We start from the raw sequence: 25,292 nt of genomic DNA, 5'->3' as shown, positions 1-25,292 counted from the left end.
GAGAGAAGAGGGAGTACAAATAGCTAGACTAATCTGCAAAGTTCAGAATGTTAGCCTTTCACAATCTCAAAAACTACTGTGTATCCAGGAAATCCTGCCAGACAGTCACTGTTTGCAAACGGCTGGGAAATATGGTCTCTTGCCATCGAAAACAGATGAAAGGCAGGCTCTGGTTAAACGACCAAGCCTTTGCCCAAATGAAGCCTTTCCAAAATAAAGAGAGTGTCTGCTGGCTGCTAGCTGACCTCAAATGAAGGAGGGTGACGGGTCTGTGCCAACATGGAGCCTTACCTAATTAAAGCGTGAGGAGAAGGAGCTGAAGCAAGGCTTGTACCAAAGAGACGAAGACGCTCTTGCCAGCTTTGACACTGCGGTAGAGACCCAGCCCTAAACTGCCTCCTTCTAAAGAAGGGTTGGTGAATCCCCCACCAGTCTCTCTAGCTGACTACCACCCTTGTTCTAAAGCAAAGCCGTCTTTTACAGTGATACCTCAGGTTACATACGCTTCAGGTTACATACGCTTCAGATTATAGACTCCACTAACCCAGAAATATTATCTTGGGTTAAGAACTTTACTTCAGGATGAGAACAGAAATCGTGCGGCGGCAGCAGGAGGCCCCATTAGCTAAAGTGGTGCTTCAGGTTAAGAACAGTTTCAGGTTAAGAACAGACCTCCAGAACGAATTAAGTTCTTAACCTGAGGTACCACTGTATTCTTATAAGGTAGGGTTTCCCAAGCCTGGGTCTCCAGCTGTTTTATGGACTACAAGTCCCATCATCCCTGACCACTGTTCCTGCTAGCTAGGAATGATGGGAGTTGTAGTTAATGACAAAAGGGACCCCACAAGCCTGAAATCTGCCCAGTCCCCACCCCGAACTAAATTTTAATGGTTGTACAGGGGTACCACCAGAAAATCTAAGCTTGAGAAGTTTCAAAATGTCATGCTACGAAGGAAGATGGAAACAATCTTCTGAAGAGCAACGTGGCAGGTTACAGGCCTGTGGGTGGGGGCACAGACTGCAGTTTCTCAGTGGAGGGGGGAAAGTGCTTTGTATATTGTTTTATATTTTTCATGACCAAAGTTGGAAAGCAGCACCATGAAGGGCCCCCCCAAAAAACCCAACACAACATGGACATACACAATATGGAAGCCAGTAAGTCACACTGGGGCTGTGTACACTTTCCTCACCACCTCTCTCACACACTTGGAGCACACTCCTTCCCTCAAAGAATTCTGGATACTGTAGTTTGTTAAGGGTTACTGGGAACTCTGAGGGGCAACATTAGAACGCCCAGAATTCTTTGAGGGTAAGAATGTGCTTTAAAGGTTATAGCGGATATGTACGCAGCCTAGGTAACAGTGAATTCATTTCAGTTTTTCAAAATCAAAGCAAACACTTGGTGGAAAAGGAAAACACAACAGTCCGTTCCATTGAAATGATGCATCGGTTGGGGGGAGCTTTGACTGCTTGTGCATCCTGATGGCAGAACTCAAAAAAAAGTTCTTGCTTTTCTCAATTTTCTCTTTAAAATGCCAGCTATATGCCATGGTAATTGTGGGCAGGATCCAAAAGACTGATCTGGTTTAAATCTCACCTCTGTCATTTGGAGGTCAGTCTCTCTCTCTCTTTCCCATCACACCTCACCTCCTGCAATCTATAGTCACACTGACTTGGTTATATACAGATTGCTGAGATAATAACGTATGTGAAGTTCTGCAAATGCTCTAAAGGAGGGATGAAGGAGTTCGTGCCTGAGGGCCAAAGGCAGCCCTCCAGGCCTATGTGACCACACCTCAGGCTGCACCTTTCCCCCCACCCCCAACCAAACTTACTCCATGCCCTCCTTAAGAGCTTTCGCCTGGCTGAAATGTGCCTAACTGCAATAGCACCCCTTGCTTCCTTGGCTGGAGGATGGAGGGTGCATGTGAGGAAACCTCTGAGTTGTCCCCACCTACTTTTGCCTCGGCTCACCTCTGCTCATCAGCATTATGTCGAATACTAAATAGTAAATGTAATACTTCCGCCCTGGTATCCGTATAAATGAACATCAGGTTATAAATTACTTTTAATAATAATTTCTAACAGATCAACACAGAGCAGCCATTCTACGAGCCATTCTGCTATTGGTTTTTTTGTTTGTTTGTTTAAAGGAAGGGCAATTTGCCTTTGCCAAGCCGGGTTAAGAATATAAAGTCTCTCTTTTTCAAGCTGTTAGAGTGCCATGACCTCCAATCTATATCATTTCTGTACCCTTGAGGCCATGACCTACATTACAGATGAAGTCAGAAGTGAACTTTTATTTAAAACATATTCCACACAGGCGGCATTATATTATGCAGTTTTTCTGGTTTACTTTGTCAGGGGTGTGGAACAATAACTGGCATTTTATGCATATGTTAAGAGATAAAATATCTATATATAACATCTCTCTCTCTCTCTCTCTCTCTCACACACACACACACACACACACACACACACGCACACACACGCACACACAGTCCACAGCTGAAGATTTGGACATATTTAAGGCATTTTTTTGAAATACAGAGACTTGTTCACATGCTATTTTAAATAGTTTCAATAACCCATGGCAACAACCACCCAAATATTTGTGCTTTCAAGTAGGTATAGTTAATTACTGCCCCTGTCTTGTTGCACATGTACTGCATTGGACTTTAGGAACTGGACTTTCCAAAGATTCAGTTTAAGTTGGAACATTATTTCCTGTATCCTGTTTTGTTCACTTAGAACAGCCTTGCCCAACTTGGTGCTAAGTATTTTTGAACTACAAGTACCATCAGCTCCAGGCTTCCCTGTGAGTCAACCCAATTTCACGCAGGCACAGAGGACCTTGCCTTGCCACTGTCCCACCTGGAAATGCACCCTGGCGACCATTTGCTTGGAAAAGTGGCCACATCAAGATCTTCTTGCATACATAAAGCTTGCACACCAGCAGGAAAACATGTGTGGCCGTGTGTCTTCCAGGAAAATTTGCCAGCATTTGCCGGCAAGAAATGAAATTTTAAAAATATAGTAACGAAAGCATTCTTCCATTAGTTGGTGTGTCTTTTTTTTATAGCTCCTTTGCAGTTGGGTCTGGAAGCTGCAGTACAACTGCAAACAGCATATTACACCTCTGCACAAAGATCTGTACTGGCTGTCATTTTCCCATCAGGCCAAGTCGAAGGTTTCTTGTTGGCACTTAAATCCCTTAACACCTTGGAACCAGTTGATGTGCGGGATCACTTTGCCCAATATGGGCCAATCTGACCATTTCAACACACGGAGCTTGCACTCTTGCAAACACCCTATGACGTTCGCTCCACATCTGTGAGACATCAAGCTTTCCGTGTGCTTTGGAACTCCCTGTCTATTAACATGAGGGAGGCACCCTTGTGGTGCCGTTCCAGGAGCCTAAAAATCATTTCGTTTTAGCAAGCCCGTAAACATGTAAACCAGTGATGCATTCTCTGTTTTTAAACACAGCTGATTTTATTTGTGTGTCAATAATTGTTTTATATTGCTCCACATATGCCATGGAACTGCTCTCCTCCCTCTGTGCACCCCACTAAATCTGTTCTGGGGGTTTTCCCCAGCCCTCCACAGCATATACGGGGAGGGCACAGGGTGTGCACAAAGGAAGGAGAGGGTGGGGAATTTCTGTAGCCGAAGCATCTTTGGGCTAACGGACCAGTGGCATTGGCTACCGCTGCCTGCAATTAAGTGGCTTGTGCAATCTTCTTAATACAGTAAGTATTACTACAGAAGGATGCACTGAGGCAATAATGGTGCTTTCCTGCCACAACTGGGTGTGAAAGTGCTTTGACATCGGACCAATAGTTGCCCAATTGCAAAATATTTAGTGCTTTAAGCACAAACCAGCAAAGAATCATCAGGGGTTTCCAAACTCTCATGATTCTACAACGAACTTTACAATTCTATGATGAATCATAGAATCATAGAATCATAGAGTTGGAAGAGACCACAAGGGCCATCGAGTCCAACCCTCTGCCAAGCAGGAAACACCATCAGAGCACTCCTGACATATGGTTGTCAAGCCTCTGCTTAAAGACCTCCAAAGAAGGAGACTCCACCACATTCCTTGGCAGCAAATTCCACTGTCGAACAGCTCTTACTGTCAGGAAGTTCTTCCTAATGTTTAGGTGGAATCTTCTTTCTTGTAGTTTGGATCCATTGCTCCGTGTCCGCTTCTCTGGAGCAGCAGAAAACAACCTTTCTCCCTCCTCTAGGTGACATCCTTTTATATATTGGAACATGGCTATCATATCACCCCTTAACCTCCTCTTCTCCAGGCTAAACATGCCCAGCTCCCTTAGCCGTTCCTCATAAGGCATAGTTTCCAGGCCTTTGACCATTTTGGTTGCCCTCCTCTGGACACGTTCCAGTTTGTCAGTGTCCTTCTTGAACTGTGGTGCCCAGAACTGGACACAGTACTCCAGGTGAGGTCTGACCAGAGCAGAATACAGTGGCACTATTACTTCCCTTGATCTAGATGCCATACTCCTATTGATGCAGCCCAGAATTGCATTGGCTTTTTTAGCTGCCGCGTCACACTGTTGGCTCATGTCAAGTTTGTGGTCAACCAAGACTCCTAGATCCTTTTCACATGTACTGCTCTCAAGCCAGGTGTCACCCATCTTGTATTTGTGCCTCTCATTTTTTTTGCCCAAGTGCAATACTTTACATTTCTCCCTGTTAAAATTCATCTTGTTTGTTTTGGCCCAGTTCTCTAATCTGTCAAGGTCGTTTTGAAGTGTGATCCTGTCCTCTGGGGTGTTAGCCACCCCTCCCAATTTGGTGTCATCTGCAAGTTTGATCAGGATGCCCTTTAGTCCATCATCCAAGTCGTTGATAAAGACGTTGAATAAGACCGGGCCCAAGACAGAACCCTGTGGCACCCCACTAGTCACTCTTCTCCAGGATGAAGAGGAACCATTGATGAGCACCCTTTGGGTTCGGTCAGTCAGCCAGTTACAAATCCACTGAGTGGTAGCATAGTCAAGACCGCATTTTACCAGCTTCTTTACAAGAATATCATGGGGCACCTTGTCGAATGCCTTGCTGATTCAAGAATTTCACCCAATCTTTTATATTCAGCACCCTTATTCAGCATGGCAACTGCCTATACTGTACACCACATCTAAAAAAGAACATTAAATTTTTTATTTAAATGAGAAAGCTTCAGATTTCCCAGCTTTCCTCCTCCTTCCCCAGTATCACCTTAAAGGCGACTTTTATTCGTTTGCGTCCAGGGCAGCTGCTCCTGACGCTGCCACTCAAATTACACCACACCACCTTGCATTGCACTGGAAGAATGTTTGCTGAAACCAGTAAATCTGCCCTCAGTTCAAATGCTAGCTAGAGATGTGCAAACTCCCAAAGACTAAATGGATAAAGAGAGTTTCTTCACATCTCCGACAACAGGCTGTTGAAGCAGGAAAACGCAACATCTTTGTTAGAAGAGTCTTTTCCATGTGCATCCGATCTGTATTTTTCCAGAAGGAATCCCACCAAGTGCAGGGGGGCTGTCAGCAGTCGGAGTCAGGAACAGGTCAGCAATAAAACACCCAGTGTCAGTGAAGTGAACTCTTTATTCAAAGAAACCCTAGTGATCACAGCAACTCTTCCCAGTAGGTCTTGCCCCCATGAGACAGTTTCAAGGCCTAAGGTCCCTGTCTTCCACTGCTCTCCTTCCCTGGCAGCCTAATGCTCTGTGTCTTTTCTCTCTTTGCTCCACCTTCTTCATTTCTGTGTGTGTTCTGGGAGACCAGGGGAGCTGGTCACAGCAGGAGGGAGAAATTCCCTGGCTTCTTCAGCAGCCTGCCTCATCTCTGCCTCCTGGCCTGCCTCCTCTCCTGCCTCTAAATCTGGACAGCCCTCTGCCACAGCCTCTTCCTGCTCACTAAATCCTGTTGCCTCTTCAGCTTCTGACAGCTCCTCCTCCCAGTCTTCTCCCTCTCATCGTGGTCCCACCACCAATTCCCTGGCTCTAAGCCTTCTTCCCCTGGGAGTTCCCCAGCTGGTACCCCATCCCACCACTCCTCTGCAACCAGCCAGTCCATGACAGGGACTTGCCTCCAAAGGAGGGCATTTGTGGGTTGTATATAAAATGAAGGCATCCTAGAAGTTCAAGGACTTCTGCTTGCACAATGGGTGTCCCTCTCTGTCTTCTCTCCCTGTGTGCTCACCCTCAAAATATTTTCTGGGTTTAACCCAAACTTTCTGGAGCAGATGGGGGGGGCAGCGTGAGGAGAGGAGAGGGAGGGGAAACACTGCTGTGTGAATTAGATTGTTTCATTGGATACAACCTTTGTGAGGGTGTAGATTGTGTGCGCGTGCATGATACTATTTGAGACCAAAATGTATTACATTATTCATATTGAGAGCACCTGTGGAGAAGCACATCTATACACAGCTGCGCAAAACCAAGCACACAACTGATTTGAGACTGCCTAGTCTGAAACACCAAGAAGACTTTGACAAAGACACATTTCTTTGCACCACAGTAAGGAAACACTCTCTGTGTATTGATGTTTACTCAACAACACACAAATACACACAAAGCATCCACAGAGCTACAGAATGGCATTTCAATTCCCGAGCGAATCTGACAAACCTTAAAAAGGTGGCTTCAAATTTTAGATTCAGTGGCAGAAACCAACTGGTTAAACAATTTGCAATGCCATTACTTAGAGCCAACAAAAACATCTGATGAATGTCCCTGGGTATTCTCACTAAAGGGTGGGCAGTAGGTAGGTCTGGATCTGCTGGCATATCTCCAGGTGGTTTGCAGTAGATCAGCAAGGCTTTCCTCACTTTGAACAATGGTGGCAGCTAAATAACCCTCCTTGCCAAAATTAAGAAAGCTCAGGGGAATAACCAGGAGAGTGTTTTTGTGTGTGGAAGAACTGTGAACTCATGGCACTCAAAAAGTCTAATTCCTGGACTTACAATCCTTTTATTCTAAGGTAAGCCTTTTCCACCAGGTGATAGCTGTGAAACAAAGTAGACCTCACAAGCCTGAAGTTTCCCCGACTCATACTCTAGATAGGTACGACTTAGAATCTGGCTTGTTAGCTCAATGGATCTTCAACGTCATTCCTTCAGGTAGGACCTCCCTGACCTTCTGTCCCTTAGCCTTGCCTTACCTGTCTCACCTGCTCTACACTCAAAGCACATGACACTTCCTGCCTCTAACTCTGTGAGGGGCTTTCCCACAGCTCCTGTTTTCCATTAGCCCTTGGTTTCCTCAGTTCTTTGTTTCCTCTGTTTGTCTTTATATCGGCCCTCTGCCTGCTTTACCTCTCTATTCCCATTGGGCCGGTGCTAGTCAAGACTATTGTCAGTTTTGCCCAGCACTTGAGCCCTCCCTGTTTCCTCAACCCTCAGCCCTCATCTGCGTCAGCATCTCTGCCTGCTTCCAGTTCCTGTCAGTAGCTTACAGCCATTCTTTTCCAGAAACTCTGGGTGGAATTCAATTAAGTTTTACTCAAGAGTAGATCCATTGAAATTCACAGGCACATCTAAGTTAGGTCCATTAATTTCAGTGGGTCTGCTCTGAGTAAAATTTAGTTACATACCATCCATCTCCAGCCAAACAGACCTTTCCCCTTCCCTCACAGAACCTGCATTGTCTGTCAACATTCCGTCCACATGGCTGTCCCTTCAGAATATTCATAGGCAAACCATAATATCGACACAGCTTAGCCAATGATAGAGCAGAAAACTTGTTCCAAGGCAGGCAAAACAGGCCTCCCTTCTTAGCTGTGGCCAAGCCGAGATCAGCCACATTTCAAAGACAGAACTGCATCAGGAACCACAAGTATATTTCATTTTCACCCATTTGCTGCTAGTTCTTATTGCCTTTATGCAATACATTTTAAAGCGGAACAAAACCAGAGAGCTGCACCGAGGATAAATATTTGCATTTTAAGTTGTTCTAATGATGTGTTTTAATATTCAAGTTGTGTTTTAATTATTGTAACCTGCCCTGAGGCCTTAGTGCATGGGTAGGCAAACTGGCCCAATCGCCTTCTAAATCTGGCCCACGGACGGTCCGGGAATCAGCGTGTTTTTACATGAGTAGAATGTGTCCTTTTATTTAAAATGCATCTCTGGGTTATTTGTGGGGCCTGCCTGGTGCTTTTACATAAATAGAATGTGTCCTTTTGTTTAATATGCATTTCTGGGTTATTTGTGGGGCATAAGCATTCATTCCCCCCAAAAAAATATAGTCCGGCCCCCCACAAGGTCTGAGGGACAGTGGACCGGCCCCCTGCTGAAAAAGTTTGCTGACCCCTGCCTTAGGTGTGAAGGGCAGCTAATAAATTTTAATAATAACAAGTGTTCAGAAAACACATGGAGAAAAAGGAGGCCACTGCATCGTTGCGTATTATGATTAGGCTACTTTCATTCCCTCATTGTTTGGTACTTTTAGAAATATTACTGTCAGTAACAGCCATTGTCACTTGGGGTGCTTTATAGCATCCTGTTTTTCCTAGGAAAATGAACCAGACATCTGTGTTTCGCGGAGATAAAGAGAGAGAAGCCCGATAACAATATTGTTATAATAGCAGCCATCCTGATACAAAGAGGAAATGTATATGAGACAACATCCTCAGCGGGCAAGACGTCCACTTAGAATTGGCCGCTTTTGCCTTTGCTAGAACTGCCCATATATATGCAGAAAACACTGATCTGTGTGCGTGTTCTTCAAATGGATAAAAATGACAGCCTTGTAGGCATTCCGTGCATTTTTATTTTAAACCACATATTCTTTTTGCGGTGCCTTCGCTGCAGAAGCTTCCACCGAGTTTGTTCCATCAATACAGCAGAGGCCAAACTTGTACAAGAACACTGGCTAAGAAAGGAGCAGGGAACTCGCAAGAGATCACCTGCTCCCTTTGGAAAACCAGCCAGTGTGGTGTGTGGTGGTTGGGCAGCTATTATACGTTAAGTGGGCTCATATGTTGTTGTTGTTTAGTCATGTCTGACTCTTCATGACCCCATGGACCAGAGCACGCAAGGCACTCCTGTCTTCCATTGCCTCCCGCAGTTTGGTCAAGCTCATGTTAGTAGCTTTGAGAACACTGTCCATCTCTCTAGCTTTCTCGCTCATATGTTAGATATGCACAAATCCTTGGGTTCTATCCAGTGGTGTCTCCTCCACAGTGGGAAGACTTTTGGATGTAGCAGAGGCTTCCATTTGGGAAAGAAAAGGAGACAATCTTCATCAATTCCCCCTTTCCCCACCCAAACCACCTTCCATGCTGTTTTCAAAAGGTCATCCAACCCCTTTCAGAATAATTGGAGGAGGGAGATGAGGGGCAGAGAGAGTCAGACAGAATTCTCTCCCCATTTCACTGACAGAATCTTCCACTAGAGATCATGGCACTTTCCATCAGCTGAGGAGCACCACCAAATTCTGCTTAAGAGAAGTGTGCCTCATTATCTTGCACTGGAAACACTGCTGTAGGACTGCTTCTGGCAACCCTGTTATCATTGCATGGAGTAATGTTTTCCACTGAAACTGCTTTTGGAATGTTCTTCACTGTTTCAGAATGTTTTGCTTTGTTTTTTAAGTTGTGGGTCTGCTTGCAGTTTGGGGCTCCTTAGGGGAGAAGGGCAGAGAATAAATTCAACAAACCAATTCAACAAATAAATAATAATTATGAAGCACAGAAGTGCATAAAAATGCTTTTTAAAATTACGAGTGGCCATGTGTCCTGCTTTACAGAGGACAGTCCTCTGTCTGAAGGACTGCCTAGCACAAGTCCTGTTTAAACATATGCATAAGAGAAAGAGGCAAAGGCCTTGCCTATCACGCACAGTAGACAGAGCAGCACGTTGCCTACTAATACACAGTATTCCCCATTATGGTGGTGAGATGCATCATCTTTCTAATTAAATCCTAATAATGTTTCGCCTGCACATTTTAGATTTAGCACACACACATTTTATGCAAATCTGTGCCCTCTTTTGTTCTCTTGCTTGGCAATGCAAAAGCGGCTACCCTATTGAAAATCCATTGTTTTTTGAGTTCCACATGTTAACTATTAATGTATTATATGGCTGACTTCTCTCCTCCCTCCATTATTTGAAATGAGACTCTTGGTCTCTGAACGCACTCCAGCTTGAAATGCACAGCAAAACTGTTGGAGAAACGTCTTGTTTGCTGTACACAGCGCAGCTTCGCCTATCAAACACTTAATCTAGACTTCATGTTATGACTCAAGCGTTCCCTCTCATATTCCCTGCACGTTGCCGACACAAGATTTGCAGAACACTTTGGTAATGGTTATGAAATGGGGCAAGGGGATAGCTTTCCAACAAGTTTCAGTTCAAACGTACTTTAGTGTTTTATAATTATGTGGACAATTTATCTTGAGATCAGTCGAATCCGTCACTCAAGGGGATTTGCTATCACAACAGCAACCTGGTCTTTGTTCATTGGGGTTCCGTGTGAAAGCAGAAGAATTTTTAAGATCTCCTTGCCTTCCCCGACCACACACCACACACACACACACACACACACACACACACACAGACATACAGCATCCAAATTTGCAGGGGCACTCACAGATTATAATGCGCTAAGAGCTAGTGGCCTGCCATTAAACTCTCCACATTCCTGGACTTCTGTTTCAACATGCTGTTGGCACAAATCCAGCACCTCTCTTCACCATTCCTCCACAGTGCTATGATGATTACAGGGAACCTGGCAAACAGAAACCTTATACATAATGCAGCGTCTCGTTTACATGCACATTTTAACCAGTCAATCCCCAGTTCCCAGGAAGAGCACTGCAGGTCTCAATGGACTAGCATACGCATCTTGTGGCTTCCATCTGGCAACCAATGCAGGCTTTGGTTACAGATAGTACATGTAAAAAAGTAAAGGGACCCCTGACCATTAAGTCCAGTCATGACCAACTCTGGGGTTGTGGCACTCATCTCGCTTTATTGGCTGAGGGAGCCGGCGTACAGCTTCCGGGTCATGTGGCCAGCATGACTAAGCCGCTTCTGGCGAACCAGAGCAGCACACGGAAATGCCATTTACCTTCCTGCCGGAGCAGTACCTATTTATCTACTTGCACTTGACGTGCTTTCGAACTGGTAGGTTGGCAGGAGCAGGGACCGAGCAACGGGAGCTCACCCCTGTCACGGGGATTCGAACCGCTGACCTTCTGATCAGCAAGTCCGAGGCTAGACAAGTCTAAAAAGCCCAGGGCAAAAAAATTCACAGCCCTCTTGCGACAATGGTGGCTCAAATACCAGAAGTAATGTATTTAGTGTTAACTCTGGAAGTGTGCACTCGATTCTGACCAAACTAAGCCTCCTGGTGTATATTTTGCTCAAGGAGGCTTAATTTGGTCAGAATCGAGTATACACTTCCAGAGTTAACACTAAACACATTACTTCTGGTAAATGAGCCACTGTAGTCACTAGAGGGCCATGAAAATTTGTGTCCCGGACTATTTAGACTCGTCTACCCATGTACTATCTGAAACCCAAGTGGCACATTGGTTGCCAAATGTGAAATAAATTGGCATTATTTTCAGCTCTCCTGCCTTATCAACAAGATCCACTTCTATGATCTCAGGCCCCAGCCATACCTCGGCTTCATGTGGACTGCAAATCTCTTGTGCCTTCTTTAATTTCCCCTCGTTCTGAATAGGAGAGCTATTGAGTCATTATTTACACACTGGGAATCTTTCTTCCCAATACATTTTCAGCACGCGGGAAGGAAACACAACTGCTGCTTTGCAGATTATGCTAAGCAAGTGTTGCAGGTCAGCATCACACACGTTCCATGAGGCAAGCTTTAAAGTTATTCAATTCAGGTGCCTTAAATAGATCTCTTGACCTTCAGGTCTTCTTTTCTAAGGCCTTGTTACTTGAGTTGCAGGAGCAACTGCTGAGCATCCATTCCCCCACAGTTAAAGCCAATTGTTCCCTAGCTTGTTGCAGTATATTTAAAGGGGCTAGGCTGAGATACCTTGCAAATAATTTCTCAAAGAGCAGAATCTTCTAGGAAAGGCAAAGTACTCTACAACCAGTTTTAGACTGGTTGCCTACATATACCTTCACCCTTAAATACACATCTTGATTTTTGTTCTGACCCAACATTTTCACAGATCTTTATACAGGGTGGGTCTTTTAAAAGGAACATGTGTACTCTGTATGCACAGGGCCTCTTTTAAAGGACTCTCCCTGTATATGGGAATTCCTCTTAAGAATGTGCCCAAGTCTTCCAAACTTAACAAGTGGTCCTCATTCACACTCATGATTTACACCAGCCTCCTCCAGCTGGTGCCCTCCAGATGTTTTGGACTTGAACTCTCATCCGGCTCAACCCACCCTTTTGTAATTACGTTTCTGAAGAAGACTGGCTTGTCTAAAAAGAGGATAACAGCCAAGAGAATACGGATAGGATGGAATGTGGCACACACATGCATTTAAAAAGATAAATTAAAAAGAAGAAGACTGTGCGCAGAAGACTATAAAACTTCATCCTGTTTTTTAAAACAGCACAATCCTTTTATAATTAATATTAATCCTCCTTTGTACCAGGAAATTCTCCAGCAGAGCTTTTAGCAGTACTTTCATAAGATTGTAGGTATGATAAATGAAAGTTTAAAGCCTACGCAAGTAATTTGTCAGGCAGTATATTTTATTGCATGCTTTTGCTATTTCCCAGTGCCTTTTTGAACCACCAACAACTGGGGGAATTAAACCACTGAGCTAACAAAGGCCCCCTACTGACTTTTTTTTTTTTAATCAGCTCTGCACATTTGTTCTGGCATATTTGCCTGTAGTGTTATCATAATGCCATTGCAGTGCTAATGCAGTATTTTTCACTGTGGCGTTGGGCTGGCAACACAGTTAAGACTTGCTCTCTGTAAGTGCTTATTTGCTTGGTGGAGGCAGTCTAAGAAATGGCCCCAAAACATTCTCAGTTTAACTTGTTTTGAAAAGTAAGTCGTCTTGCTAATGAATAAGTGAGAAGCCAGTAAAGGTTTCAGAAACTCGCTTTATCACGTGATGCCTTAAACATATCACATATCCTGACAGAATATTTAAATTTAAGGCAAGGAACAATAAAGAACAACTCCTCCGGGTATAAGACAGCAGTTATCTTGCTGTACACAATATTCCTACTGATTCAGATGCAACAGACTCTCTTGTTGGGGTGACGTCAATGCTCCTTGAGCTTACAATTCTCTGAGAAGGCCTTGACGGAAAAAAAATCAGAATGGCTTTCAAACCAAGACTCCCAGACTTAACTCTAAACATTCTGAAGATGTTTTTTTAAAAGCTGCTCACAAGTACTGAGGAATACATACAGTGGCCTGCGGGGGGGGGGGGGGAATTAATGAAAAGTTCTAAGCAATGATAAGTAATAGAAACTCACAGCTTTAAAGAAGATTGCTTAGAAAGGTTTTGTGGATGTTTGGGAGGGCTTAAATTGGATCTGCTTGCAGACCTTTTTTAGGGGAAAATATTAGCAAGAGATTCTTTCTGAATCTTCACCCTGAAAACATCGGGAATCACAAATACAATCTTCTGCTTTTGTTAGGGATAATGTTTCATTTTTTCCAACTGAACATTCCAGTAGATTTATTGTGTAGCAAACATTACCAAAACTAAACAAGAGGCAGTAAAAACTGTTAAAAGCTTATCTCTGTTTGGCAGCCATTGTTTTTAAGACAGAAACTGCATTATAACGTACAGGTTTTTCAAGGTTGGCAAAGTTACAAGATTCTGTCAAGGATCTATTTCCCCCCCCTGCTTTATTTTTTTTAAGCATTTTAATATTACTTTTAACAGCAACAAGAGACACAACAAGAATGCATATTGAGAAGTGTTCTGCTGTAGTAAAAGATCTGCATTTGACACAGTTGGTGTTTTGTATGCTATTTCAAAGCCTATCATTCACATGAGCATAAAGAAGTGTCTTAACGAAGTTGCATATGGTTAAAAGGTTTACATTACAGTCCAATACATGTCTGTTCAGAAGTAAGTCCACCTGTTAGTCCTGGAAGACCTGCTCCCTGCCTTGCATATCTTTTTCCACCTGGCCTAAGCAGGGGCCCTCACTGACTCCAACTACAAAAGCTGAGACTACAAAAGTTGAACAAAATCTTGGACTGGGGTATTGATTAGTGGGGGTTTGTTGGGGGGAGAGTTGTTGATGTTACTTTTTTGTATCATGATTTATGTGGAAATTGCTCTGTTTTGTTGTGTACTTGCTGATGTTTTGTTTATGACTACTTTTGTAATATTGTTGTAAGCCACCTTGAGAATGGTTTTAACTTGGGAAAGGTGGCATACGAATAAAATGATTGATTGAAGTCCCATTGTGTAAACGAATAAGGATAGCAACCTAAAACCACAACTCTGCGTCAAGACAAGCCTGATCCTGTACAACAGTGGTGGGGGAACCTTGAGGTTTGATGGCCTTTTACAAATTGTCCTAACACAAAGGATCTGTAAAACATATCTTTACTGGGATTGCCTTTTGCAGAGCCTTGGTCTCTCGCATTACTTACGTAAAACTTATTATGGAAGACAGAGCTGGCCTCACCAGCAATAAATGAACTTACACCATTGCATAGCCGGTGCTGAATGGTTTGAACTGTGAACCGTTGTCTGAGAATATTGTTAAAGGTCAACATTTCCAAGCCAAGAGGACCAGAAATCTAGTGTGGGAGTTTCTGTACAAAAGATCTTATTCTTCACAGTGCTAATTGTTTCTGAGGTTCCACTTACCCTGTTGCCTCCTTATTGAAAGCAAGTACGATTTAGCCCAGTGGAGTCAATTTCAGAGTAAAACACACTTAGGATTCCTCCTTTGGGTGAATCATGCAAACTCTTTAACACTTGCAGGAGCCAGCAATTTCCAACATGTGAAAGATCTGGGCTACAGCAGCTGCTGCTAATCTGAAGCCCTCTTAGCCTTTCTGCAGACCCTCACATCCTCTTTCCCCACTAACTCAAACATGGCTGGAGACAGAGGCCATCTTGCAATAGTGCAGCCGTGATGCAACTGTCCCAACTCTAACCAAACAGAAGGGCTTGTGGGAAATTATAATTAATTTTCTGGTGTCAATACTTTGGCCCAAAAGCAAAACCAGTACAGTCGCACATTGGTTCACTCAAGCCTTGGTGACTCAAATGCTTTGGCTCCTGAACGTCGCAAACCCGGAAGTGTTCTGGTTTGTGAATGCTTTTTGGAAGCCGAACGTCTGACGCAGCTCCCACGGCTTCTGATTGAGTGCAGGAAGCTCCTGCAGCCAATCAGAAGCCGCGCCTTGGTTTTTGAACATTTTTGGAAGTCGAACAGACTTCCAGAATGGATTCCGTTTGAGAACCAAGGAACAACTGTACTGTACTAGAGAAGTTTATCCAGAGATTAAAGCCTCAAGTTCAATATGGGATCAACTTCCTGGAACTCTGAGAATCTCTGTCTTGCTCTCCACTAACCCACACCCACCCAGAGCATATTATACACAGTCTTAGCTCTTCAGAGGTTGCTCCTCAGGAGGTTGCCACTGCATGCAGATTTGTTTTTCTTAAATAAGACTGGGTAGTTGCTTCCTTTACCAATTCCAGTTGCACAAGTTCATGCTCTAATATAGGTCTGTCAAAACTAGAGTATCAAAACTCCTTCATCCGAGGGCACAGGTATTTGCTGATCCACTGGGGGTAAAGAATGAACGGAACCACAAATCGCTTTGAATCAGAAACAAGAGATGACTTGGGAGCGAGGCGCATTAGTTGACCACAAGATTACAGTTCTATTATTCTCTCTGTCGAACTCCAGGTCATGCCTTCTCTTCAGCTCTGCTCCCCTCTGAGAACTTTGCCTGGCTGAAATGTGTCTTCAAACTGTGATAACACACTTTGCTTGCCGGGATGGAGAGATGTGCCTGAGTCTAGGTGCCTAGAAATCTCTGAGTTTTGCATGGCTAGAATGTAGTCCATTGTGCAAAGCTAAGAGTATTGCTCTGCCCCACTTTGCCTCTGGGGCTCACCTACCCCTGGCATGCCACCCCAGAAGGAAGCCCATGAGGTAATGCAGTCCTCTGACTCCTTTAAAAGCAGCCTACCCAGTATGTAAAAGCAAAGTAAAGATGGAATCAGGATCTGACCTAGGCTCGAACAATATAACAAGGAATTCTGTGAGAATTCCCCATAGCTGCTAGGCTGAAGGACTTTTCCATCTTCTTGTTATTTTCTTCAAAGATCCCTCCCTCCCTCTTTTTACTCTTTCTATTGCCATTCTTCATTCATTTCAGGATAAATATAATCGCTCCAGGGAATTATCTTACTGGATATTCTATGAGAACGGCATAATATTTGATCAGTTTGGATGGAACATTTAAAAAAAAAAAAAGTCATTATCTCCTTCTATAAAAACGAGGAGGGAGGGAATCAATGCCACAAGCCTGTACATTTAAATTCCGCCTGTATGACATTTCCTTCTACTTTAATTGCTTCCATACAGTTTATATCTGCTAGTCACGCTAGGCCTCAGAGTGCTCCATGCACCCTGCTACAAAGGCGCTCTTGTCCTATAATAACCTCGGCAATCAAAGTGAAGGAATTATGGGTAAGGCAGAACAGCCAGAGTTATTGAAATAAACAGGTTTCCAACTGCATTCAAAAGCACATTTCTGTCAGGAAGCAAGTCCGCCCTAACAGCTAGTTCTTCTGTCAGGATCTAGAGAGAAGTTAGAAGAAAACTGGGTAACAGCGTTAACTGCACACTGTCTAGTCTACATCCGCCTTTGGCAAACCTGGTTCCCCTCCTCATGTTTTGGACTACAACTCCCATCAGCCCCAGCTATGATCAGCGGCGTAGCGTGGGTTGTCAGCACCCGGGGCAAGGCAAGTAATTTGCGCCCCCTAACCCCTAACCTGCCGCCGCTGCCAGCTTCTTCTTGCTGCTGCCTGGTCTGGTCTGGTGTGGTTCTCTCCCGCGCTCAGCGCTGCGCTGGGCGGCTGCTGCACTGTCCCTCCCCCAGATAGTCTCTCTCTCCGCACCGCACGCCTGGCACCCACCCCCTCCACAGTGGGCGGCGACCCAGCGGCTCGGATCGGATTCGCACAGCCAGCACTGCAGTGAGAGAGAGTGAGTGAGCCAGGTAGGGGCAGAGAGCTGCGAGTGCGAGCGCGCGCCCCCCCAGATGTTGCGCCCGGTGCGGCCGGCCCCCCCTGCACCCCCCACGCTACGCCACTGGCTACGATGGGCAAAACAAACAAAGACTTAATTAATTTTACTCCATGCCTTCCTAACTTCATTTCAACTGGTGTTACCACATCAGGCAGGTTGCTAAGAAAGCCTTCTGAAACTTTTTTTTGAAAAACTGCCATGTTTCTTTAAGGAAATAGCAACAACAACAACAACACCTGAATTATCTAGTCAGCCCACTTACTTGTCTATTTCTCAAGTGAATAAAACTGATTCTGAAATTACCTGTTCCAAGTTTCTCCTAAGGACCTAGTATTTTAATGGAACTGAGCATTGTTACACATATTCCTCACTCCGCCACCCTAGCCGCCTTTCATTTTACTCTAAAATTGTAATTACGTTTTAAGCCTCACACTTGGCAGACCTCCTTCTTCATATACAAAACAGACATTGTTAAAACAGCCCGTTGGAAATCATCATAAATACGATCTATCGTTTCAGCTGCAGCAGCTCGAGAGAATCGGTTTACAACACACCAACTTAGAAGTGCCTACTATGCTCTTTTCAGACACTCTTAAGCCAAGGCCCGAAATAGATACCCATCAATCCAAGCAAGTCTCGAATGGGCCTTCTCAGAACTCCAGAAATTGTTTCTTCACTTCCAGCCTAGTTTCTGCTGGATTAGAATAGCCACCCTAATTAAAACTCTCCTACTTATCTGGGCTCATAGATAACCCTCCGCAGGGTGCCAAAAACTATATAATACTTCCCTACCCCATCAAAAAAACAAAAACAAAAAGCACCACCCCCAAAACTCTATGCCATTTCATTCACCATGTAGAATATGGTCACCAACTCGGATGGCTTAAAAAGAGGATTAGACAAGAAAAATGTATTCCTCTATGTAACAGCAGCAACCAGAATATTGATTGCAAGGAATTGGAAGGGGGAGAAAATCCCATCATTATTAGAATGGCAAAACAAACTGTGAGTTTGGAGAAATGGCAAAATTGATGGCAATTATTAGAGGCCACTCAAAACAAAGAATAATTAAAAAGAGGGATGGAGTGAAGGAATACATGAAAAAATATGGTTCCGGAATTGAAATACAAATAGATAATGTGTAAAACGTGCAGGGGTAAGCAAGAAAATAACAACAGAATTAATTGGACAATTATTAAATTATAACAACACAACAAGACGGAAGAAGTAAAAATGGAGACCACGCATGGGTGAAGGGAAGTGGGGGGTATAGGGGAATTTATAATATTATTTATAATATGAACTTTCCAACTGCGTTGTATTTATATACAGCAAAGGGAAGTTTAGAGTAATTAGGTATATTTCAATTTAGGTAAATTATGTAATAGGTTTATGTTAGAAAACGAATATGGATTTTGAATTTGATGCTTGTAATTCTCTTTGGTTTTGAAAGAAAAAAAGAAAAGAGGATTAGACAAATTCATAAAGCTATCAATGGCTACTAGCCAGGATGACTTTTGTTCTACCTCCACTGTCAGATTGTACCATGCATCTGTATGTCATCAATTACAGTGGTGCCTCGCAAGACGAAATTAATTCGTTCCGCAAGTCTCTTCGTCTTGCGAGTTTTTCGTCTTGCGATGCACGGTTTCCCATAGGAATGCATTGAAAATCAATCAATGCGTTCCTAGGGAAACCGCCTTCAGACCAGGTCCGGGGACAGTCTGCCCCGGACCTCTTCTGAAGGCTGGGGGGGGGGGACAAGGGCTTTTCTTCCCACCCCCAGCATTTTAAAAAACCCCAGGACAGCGGAGGACTTCTCCGCTGTCCGGGCGATCTTAAAATGCTGGCGGGCGGCATTTTAAAATCGCCCCGGACAGCGGAGGACTTCTCCGCTGTCCGGGGCGATTTAAAAGCCCCTGGGAAGGCAGGCAGGGGGGACAAAGACTTTCGCCCCCCGCCCGCCTTCAGAAGGTGTTCCCGCCCCCCCGCCCCGCTTCGGAGCAGCGTTCGGAAGTGGGGTGGCTGGGGCAGGTGTTCCCGCCCCCCGCCCCGCTTCGGAACAGCGTTTTAAAATGCTGGGGGTCGGGAGCGAAGCGTTCGCTGCCGACCCCCAGCATTTTAAAATCTCCCCGGGACAGCAGAGAAGTCTCTGCTGTCCCGGGGAGATTTTAAAATGCTGGGGGTCGGCAGCGAAGCGTTCACTGCCGACCCCCAGCATTTTAAAATCTCCCCGGGACAGCAGAGAAGTCTCTGCTGTCCCGGGGAGATTTTTAAATGCTGGGGGTCGGCAGCGAACGCTTCGCTCCCGCCCGCCAGCATTTTAAGATCGCCCGGGGCAGGCGGGGGGAAGGCAGGCGGGGGGGAGCAAAGACTTTTGCCCCCCGCCGGCCTTCAGAAGAGGTCCTCTTCTGAAGGCCGGCTGTGGGCGAAAGTCTTTGCTCCCGACCGCCAGCATTTCCCTATGGGCTTTCGTCTTGCGATGCAAGCCCATAGGGAAATTCGTCTTGCGAGGTGCCTCCAAAACAGAAAACCCTTTCGTCTTGCGGGTTTTCCGTCTTGCGAGGCATTCATCTTGCGGGGCACCACTGTACTGAGAATCACAAACGGAGAGGGTGCTCTCTAACTCTAGTCTTGCTTGCGGGTTTCCCACAGGCATCTGAGAACAGGATGCTGGACTAGACATGCCTTTTGTCTGCTGCAGCAGGGATCTTCATATGTACTTACTGTTCTTTTTTGCACAATTGATTTGGCTGTTCTTCCACATAGCTACCCCTTGGCAGCAACTGAAAGTAACAAGAAGTCCCTAAGCCAACAAGTCTGTGCTTTGCTCCTCCCATTGTTGAGCCCAGAAACAAACCATGGAGTAGCTCAGTGAGGGGTTGCCGTTACATCTGACCCTGGGGCCATCGTTTGTTTCTCCCAAACAAACCACAACCAGGAAGCCAAGAACGAACCAAAGCATTTGTAGGGCACCGGTTGGAGAAAGCTAACCCAAACCTTCCCTCCCGCACTCCTCGCTTGGGTACCTGGGCTGTGTTCCAGAGCGGGTAACAGTTTAATTGAAAAAGGAGAGCTACTTTTAATAATGAGCAGTGCAAAATGAGCGGCCATTACTCAGGAGTCAATTTGCGGTCATTAATAAGGCATTCTTGGTCCGCAGAAATCCTTTTGATTTCTTCCATCCACGTTGAGCAGTGCAATGAGAAGGCAACATTTACACAGATAGAGAAATGCTAATCTTACAACCCAGCAATGGTCTCTTGTCACAAGGAATATAAACCTGGAAGTCAGGAGCCTACAGTCCATGTGTCATTTCTGCACAGAAACTATGGAACTGCTACAATGGCTGCTATTAATGGGGTGTAAATGAGCTATATCCAAGTTTCAGAAAAATCCTACAAAGTTTTCTCCAAAGTTCTCCAAATGGAGCCATTCATAGAGGATAAATTCATAGAGGATTTATCTATAAAGGCTATGTTGAGGGCTACTAAATTCATACAGGATTTATCTATGAAGGCTATATCGAGGGCTACTATGTCATTTAAAGACTTGCCATGGAACACAAACAGACAGAAGAGAGGTCTTGTGGGCTTCCCATAGGTATCTGAGTGGCCAGTATGAGATCAGAAAGCTGACTGGATTGGCCCTTAGTTTCATTCAGTAAGTTTCTCCTTATGTTTAGGATATATATATCCCCCATTTTCCATTAGGGTTGACATATTTCAAAAGGTACAAATCCAGACACAAAAAGTTGTTGAGCTTTTGTAGGGCAATTGCCTGATAGCCCCACAGCCACAGCCACCGCCGAGCCCACACCAGACCCAGAGACTGAACCGAGCTGCCCACGCCCCCCCAAAATTATTATTTAACCCAAAATCCAGGACATTTGCTTTAAAATGTACAATTCCCCCCCCCCGATAGGCATATAGGACCCCCAAAAGAGGACATGTCCAGGAATTCCTGGATATATGGCAACCCTGTTTTCCATACCGTCTTCCATACATTCCTACCCACGATCATGAATGCCACCATTCAATCTGTTGCCAGGCACAAAGCAGCTTAAGTTAATAATCACCTATAATCAATGATTACTTAAGTATAAGTGAAAAGCAAATACAAAACACAATTGCTTTACTATATGAAGTCCTGATTATATCTGCCTCAACACGTTGCTGCATATACAGCTTTTTCCAAGGTTCGCACGTATGATTGGATGCTGGGATGTGCCCTGCATTGTATTATCGCAACACGTCCAAGCACCAGCAATTGGATTTAGCAAGAGCCTCAAGAGAAATTAGAAGCATCTCATTTTATGGAGTCTTCATCAGGATCAGGTGAAGCCTACTTTGTAGTAATAATAATAACCATTTACCATTTTTTTGCGTCTGGCTGACACTCAAGGATCACTGAAATGTATGTGCTCTGAAGGCCCGAAGTATATGTTAAGGATAGACAATATACATCTGGGGACCCAAGTTTGAGAAACACTGTGTTAAAGAAAGAGTAGAGTGTTTTGAAAACTGAAGTACGGTACCAATATTTTTATTGTAAACACCAAATTAAACGTGCATGAACAATTTCTGTTAAAAATGTGATATTAACAACGTGTCACTTATGTGTATTGTGGATTAATTCATGCTTATCAAATTAATAAATAAAAAGTGTTGCTGACCACCCCAACCCCCCCTGTGACGGCCTGGCATTCTGTTTTGGCGCCCACAGCCCAGGTCCCAGAAGCCATTTGGCTCCTAGCTTTTCTATCCCAGTTGCTAATACTGCTTTGAACATACCTTTAAAAAAAAAAATCACATTTATCAAAAATTGGCCTCTTTACGACAACGCTCAATAGCAAATGTGCAGTGCAATCCCACGCATAGCTACACAGGACGCAATAGGGCTTACATGTGAGTAAACATACACAGACACTGTACACTGTTTCAAAGACTTGCCTTGGGATTTGCAGGTAAAGCAAGGAAATGAGATGAGGCTGTTAAAAGTTGTGCGTTTGCTCACCCTCAGTATTACAACCGCTACCCCAAGTTAAAACATGCCTTTAGGAAACCGAGCTAAGCTGAATTAGTGCCTCATCTGCTCTATTATTCTTGACCACTCCTGCTGAAGCTACATGTTTATACAAGCCCTGAATGCAACCAAGGCAATGTACTCCTGCTAGTTTGCAAGATATATCAAGATGACCTTTAAACGCCAGTGTAAGATGGGAAGAGTACTCAGGAATACCAGAAAAGCAGCTTTTCAGGGACAAAATACTTTTAAAGTACCAGAAAGTCAACTTTTCTTTAAGGTGCAATAACAAGAAGTTCAAGGACCTTGGAAGTAATTTTTAAAAAGGGGGACAAAGGCCTCTTAACAGTATGCAATCAGCTTTTCTTATTGGAGATTCTGGTTCCTCACAATGCAAAAATGTGTGTGTCTGACAGTGGAATGGACTCTCTTTCGAAGTGGTGTACTCTTTGGAAGTCTTTAAACAGAGGTTGGATGGCCATCTGCTAGGAATGTTTTGATTGTGATTCCTGCATTGCAGAGGGTGGGCTAGATAATGGATCCCTTCCAACTCTACCATTCTGTAATTCCAAGTCTAGGCCTTGCTTCTACAGGCCTTCTAAAGAACCCAGTACAGTGGTACCTCGGGTGACATACGCTTCAGGTTACATACGCTTCAGGTTACATACGCTTCAGGTTACAGACTCCGCTAACCCAGAAATAGTGCTTTAGGTTATGAACTTTGCTTCAGGATGAGAACACAAATTGTGCTCCGGCGGCGCGGCAGCAGCAGGAGGCCCCACTAGCTAAAGTGGTGCTTCAGGTTAAGAACAGTTTCAGCTTAAGAACAGACCTCCGGAACGAAATAAGTACTTAACCTGAGGTACCACTGTAGATCTGCAGTACAGACTGACTGAAGCCCTCTGCTACATGAGATCTTGTCTAGAGAGACTGGCAGAATTTAAGCAAACAGGCCGAACCTCTGAACTGCAACCAAAGGCCATTTCCAGACTTTATACTGGCAAGCATTTCTGCAGTTCCGGCGGTCATACCAAGCTCTACATTCACAGGAGCAACACAGCAGCGGGCAAGCTGCTCAGTCACAAAACTCAGCTGCCAACATTTCCAGAAGCATGGAAGCCGCTGTGGCAGAAATCCACAAGCCACGGACTCCTTTGCCAAGCTGCCCTGCAGATTCAGACAGAGGGACAACTCCCAACCGCAGGAGCAGCAATGTCTGGAAACTGCTTGAGGCAAAACCGGGACATTTCTGCTGCTTCACACCCTTCCTTGTCACAGGAAGGTAAAATTTGGGGGGGGGGACAAACTCCTACACGGACCCACAGAAAAAGATTTCAAGCATGCAAAAGGGGAATAAAAATTCGCCTCCCCGCTTCTTGCAATATTATGTTGCTTCTTGCAACATTATGAATATATTTTTGTCGATTAAACACATGCATTGTTTAAATGTAAATAGCTGTCCATCAATAAGTATCCCCTGGGCATCTTACAAACAAAAGAATATTAAAAGCACAGTGCATGATCATTAAACCAATATGCAGTCCTTGGAAATGGGGAAGGGCTTTCTTTGCAAAGAGGCAGCAAAACAGTTTACAGATCAGATTAGGCTACTTTAAATTCACCTCGGGCTGTTGTGGCCTAACATACAATTAGAAGGCGGGGGTGAAGAAAAAGGTATTCGACTGGTGCCCCAAAGACCAGAGAGAAATACTAGGTGCCGTGGCGGAGCAAGCCGATTGGGCGCCTGGGGAGGCGTGTGTCCAGGGGCGGGGCCACCGGCCCGTGGGACCTCCGAGGAATCTGCCTGGCTCCTCCCACTCAGCCGCCCTACAGCTGAGGGAGAGGCAGTGGGCGGACAGTTTGGGACAACGCCGACCCTGCACGCGCCTGAGCCAGGAGAGATGTGTGGCTCGGTCGCGCTGCAGGCCCTGCGGTGAGTGCTGCCCAGCATTTTGTCACCCCCCTCAGTGGTGACACCCGGAGTGGATCCCCCCCCAACGCACCCCCCCTTCCTCTGCCCCTGACTAGGTGAGCCTCTCTGGGGTATTCCATTGTTGGGGGTGCAACTAGCCAGACTATGCAGAGCTAGATATATTAACAGCAAGGATTCGAAACCTGCGGGACCAGAGATTCTCAGAAGACTGGAGTAAATACACAAACTATTTGAAAAGTAATTGTAATGAACAGATTACGCTAGTAGGATTGCAAGAAGTTTTGTAAGGAGGATTATTTGAAATCTTGCAAAAAAGACTATGAAGAAAATGATTAGTTAATGATAATTAAGAGTAATAGAAAAATTAGGAAATGCACAATATCACCAGAGGAGCTGACGGAAGTCAATATGAATGTTGGAAACGATTTGTTAAAAAAACTAATAAAAATATATTTTTTTTTTAAAAAAAGGGGTGTCACTAGCCAAACAGCCCTTGCTTTGGTAGCTACCTGGCTCACCATGTGGTAAGGCAGGACTTCCAAAATGGATCTTAAGGTCAGAACACACACAAGTGGCAGGAGATGATCTTCCAGGTCACTTACCAGTACAGTGGTACCTTGGTTCTCGAACTTAACCCATTCCGGGAGTCCGTTTGACTCCCGAAACCATTCGAAAACCAAGGCGTGGCTTCCAATTGGATGCAAGAGCTTCCTGCACTCAAGCGGAAGCAGCGTTGGACATTCGGCTTCTAAAAAACGTTTGCAAACCGGAACACTTACTTCCGGGTTTGCAGTGTTCGGGAGCCGATTTGTTCGGAAGCCAAGTTGTTCGAGTACCAAGGTACCTCAGTACTTCAAACCAAAACAGATTAAGCAAAACAATGTTAAAAGGAACTGTGTTCAATTTGCAACATTTATATGGGCCACAAAATCTGGGTAAGATGTCATTCTGAGGCTATTCTAATGTATACATGTTTACTATAATTTGAGACTAACTATACAATGATGTTTTTGTTTTATTGACTGGCAAACATTCTCATGAAATGCACACATAGTAGTCAATTAAAATACAGAGGTGCACTATCAATTTCTTCTTTCACTGTACAAGGCTGTTTTCACACTCTTACGGACT

General features: G+C 44.5%; 1 protein-coding gene across 1 annotated transcript in view; it reads right to left on the bottom strand.

The window, feature by feature from the left end:
* Positions 1 to 25,292, bottom strand: part of WWTR1 (WW domain containing transcription regulator 1) — a 93,591-nt gene that overhangs the window by 58,722 nt on the left and 9,577 nt on the right. The window lies entirely within an intron of this gene.

Source organism: Podarcis pityusensis (assembly GCF_964106645.2).
Source record: "Podarcis pityusensis genome assembly, chromosome: 5".
NCBI classification, from domain to species: Eukaryota; Metazoa; Chordata; class Lepidosauria; order Squamata; family Lacertidae; genus Podarcis; species Podarcis pityusensis.
Note: the sequence above shows the minus strand (reverse complement) of the source record. Positions and strands in the feature narration are given on the sequence as shown.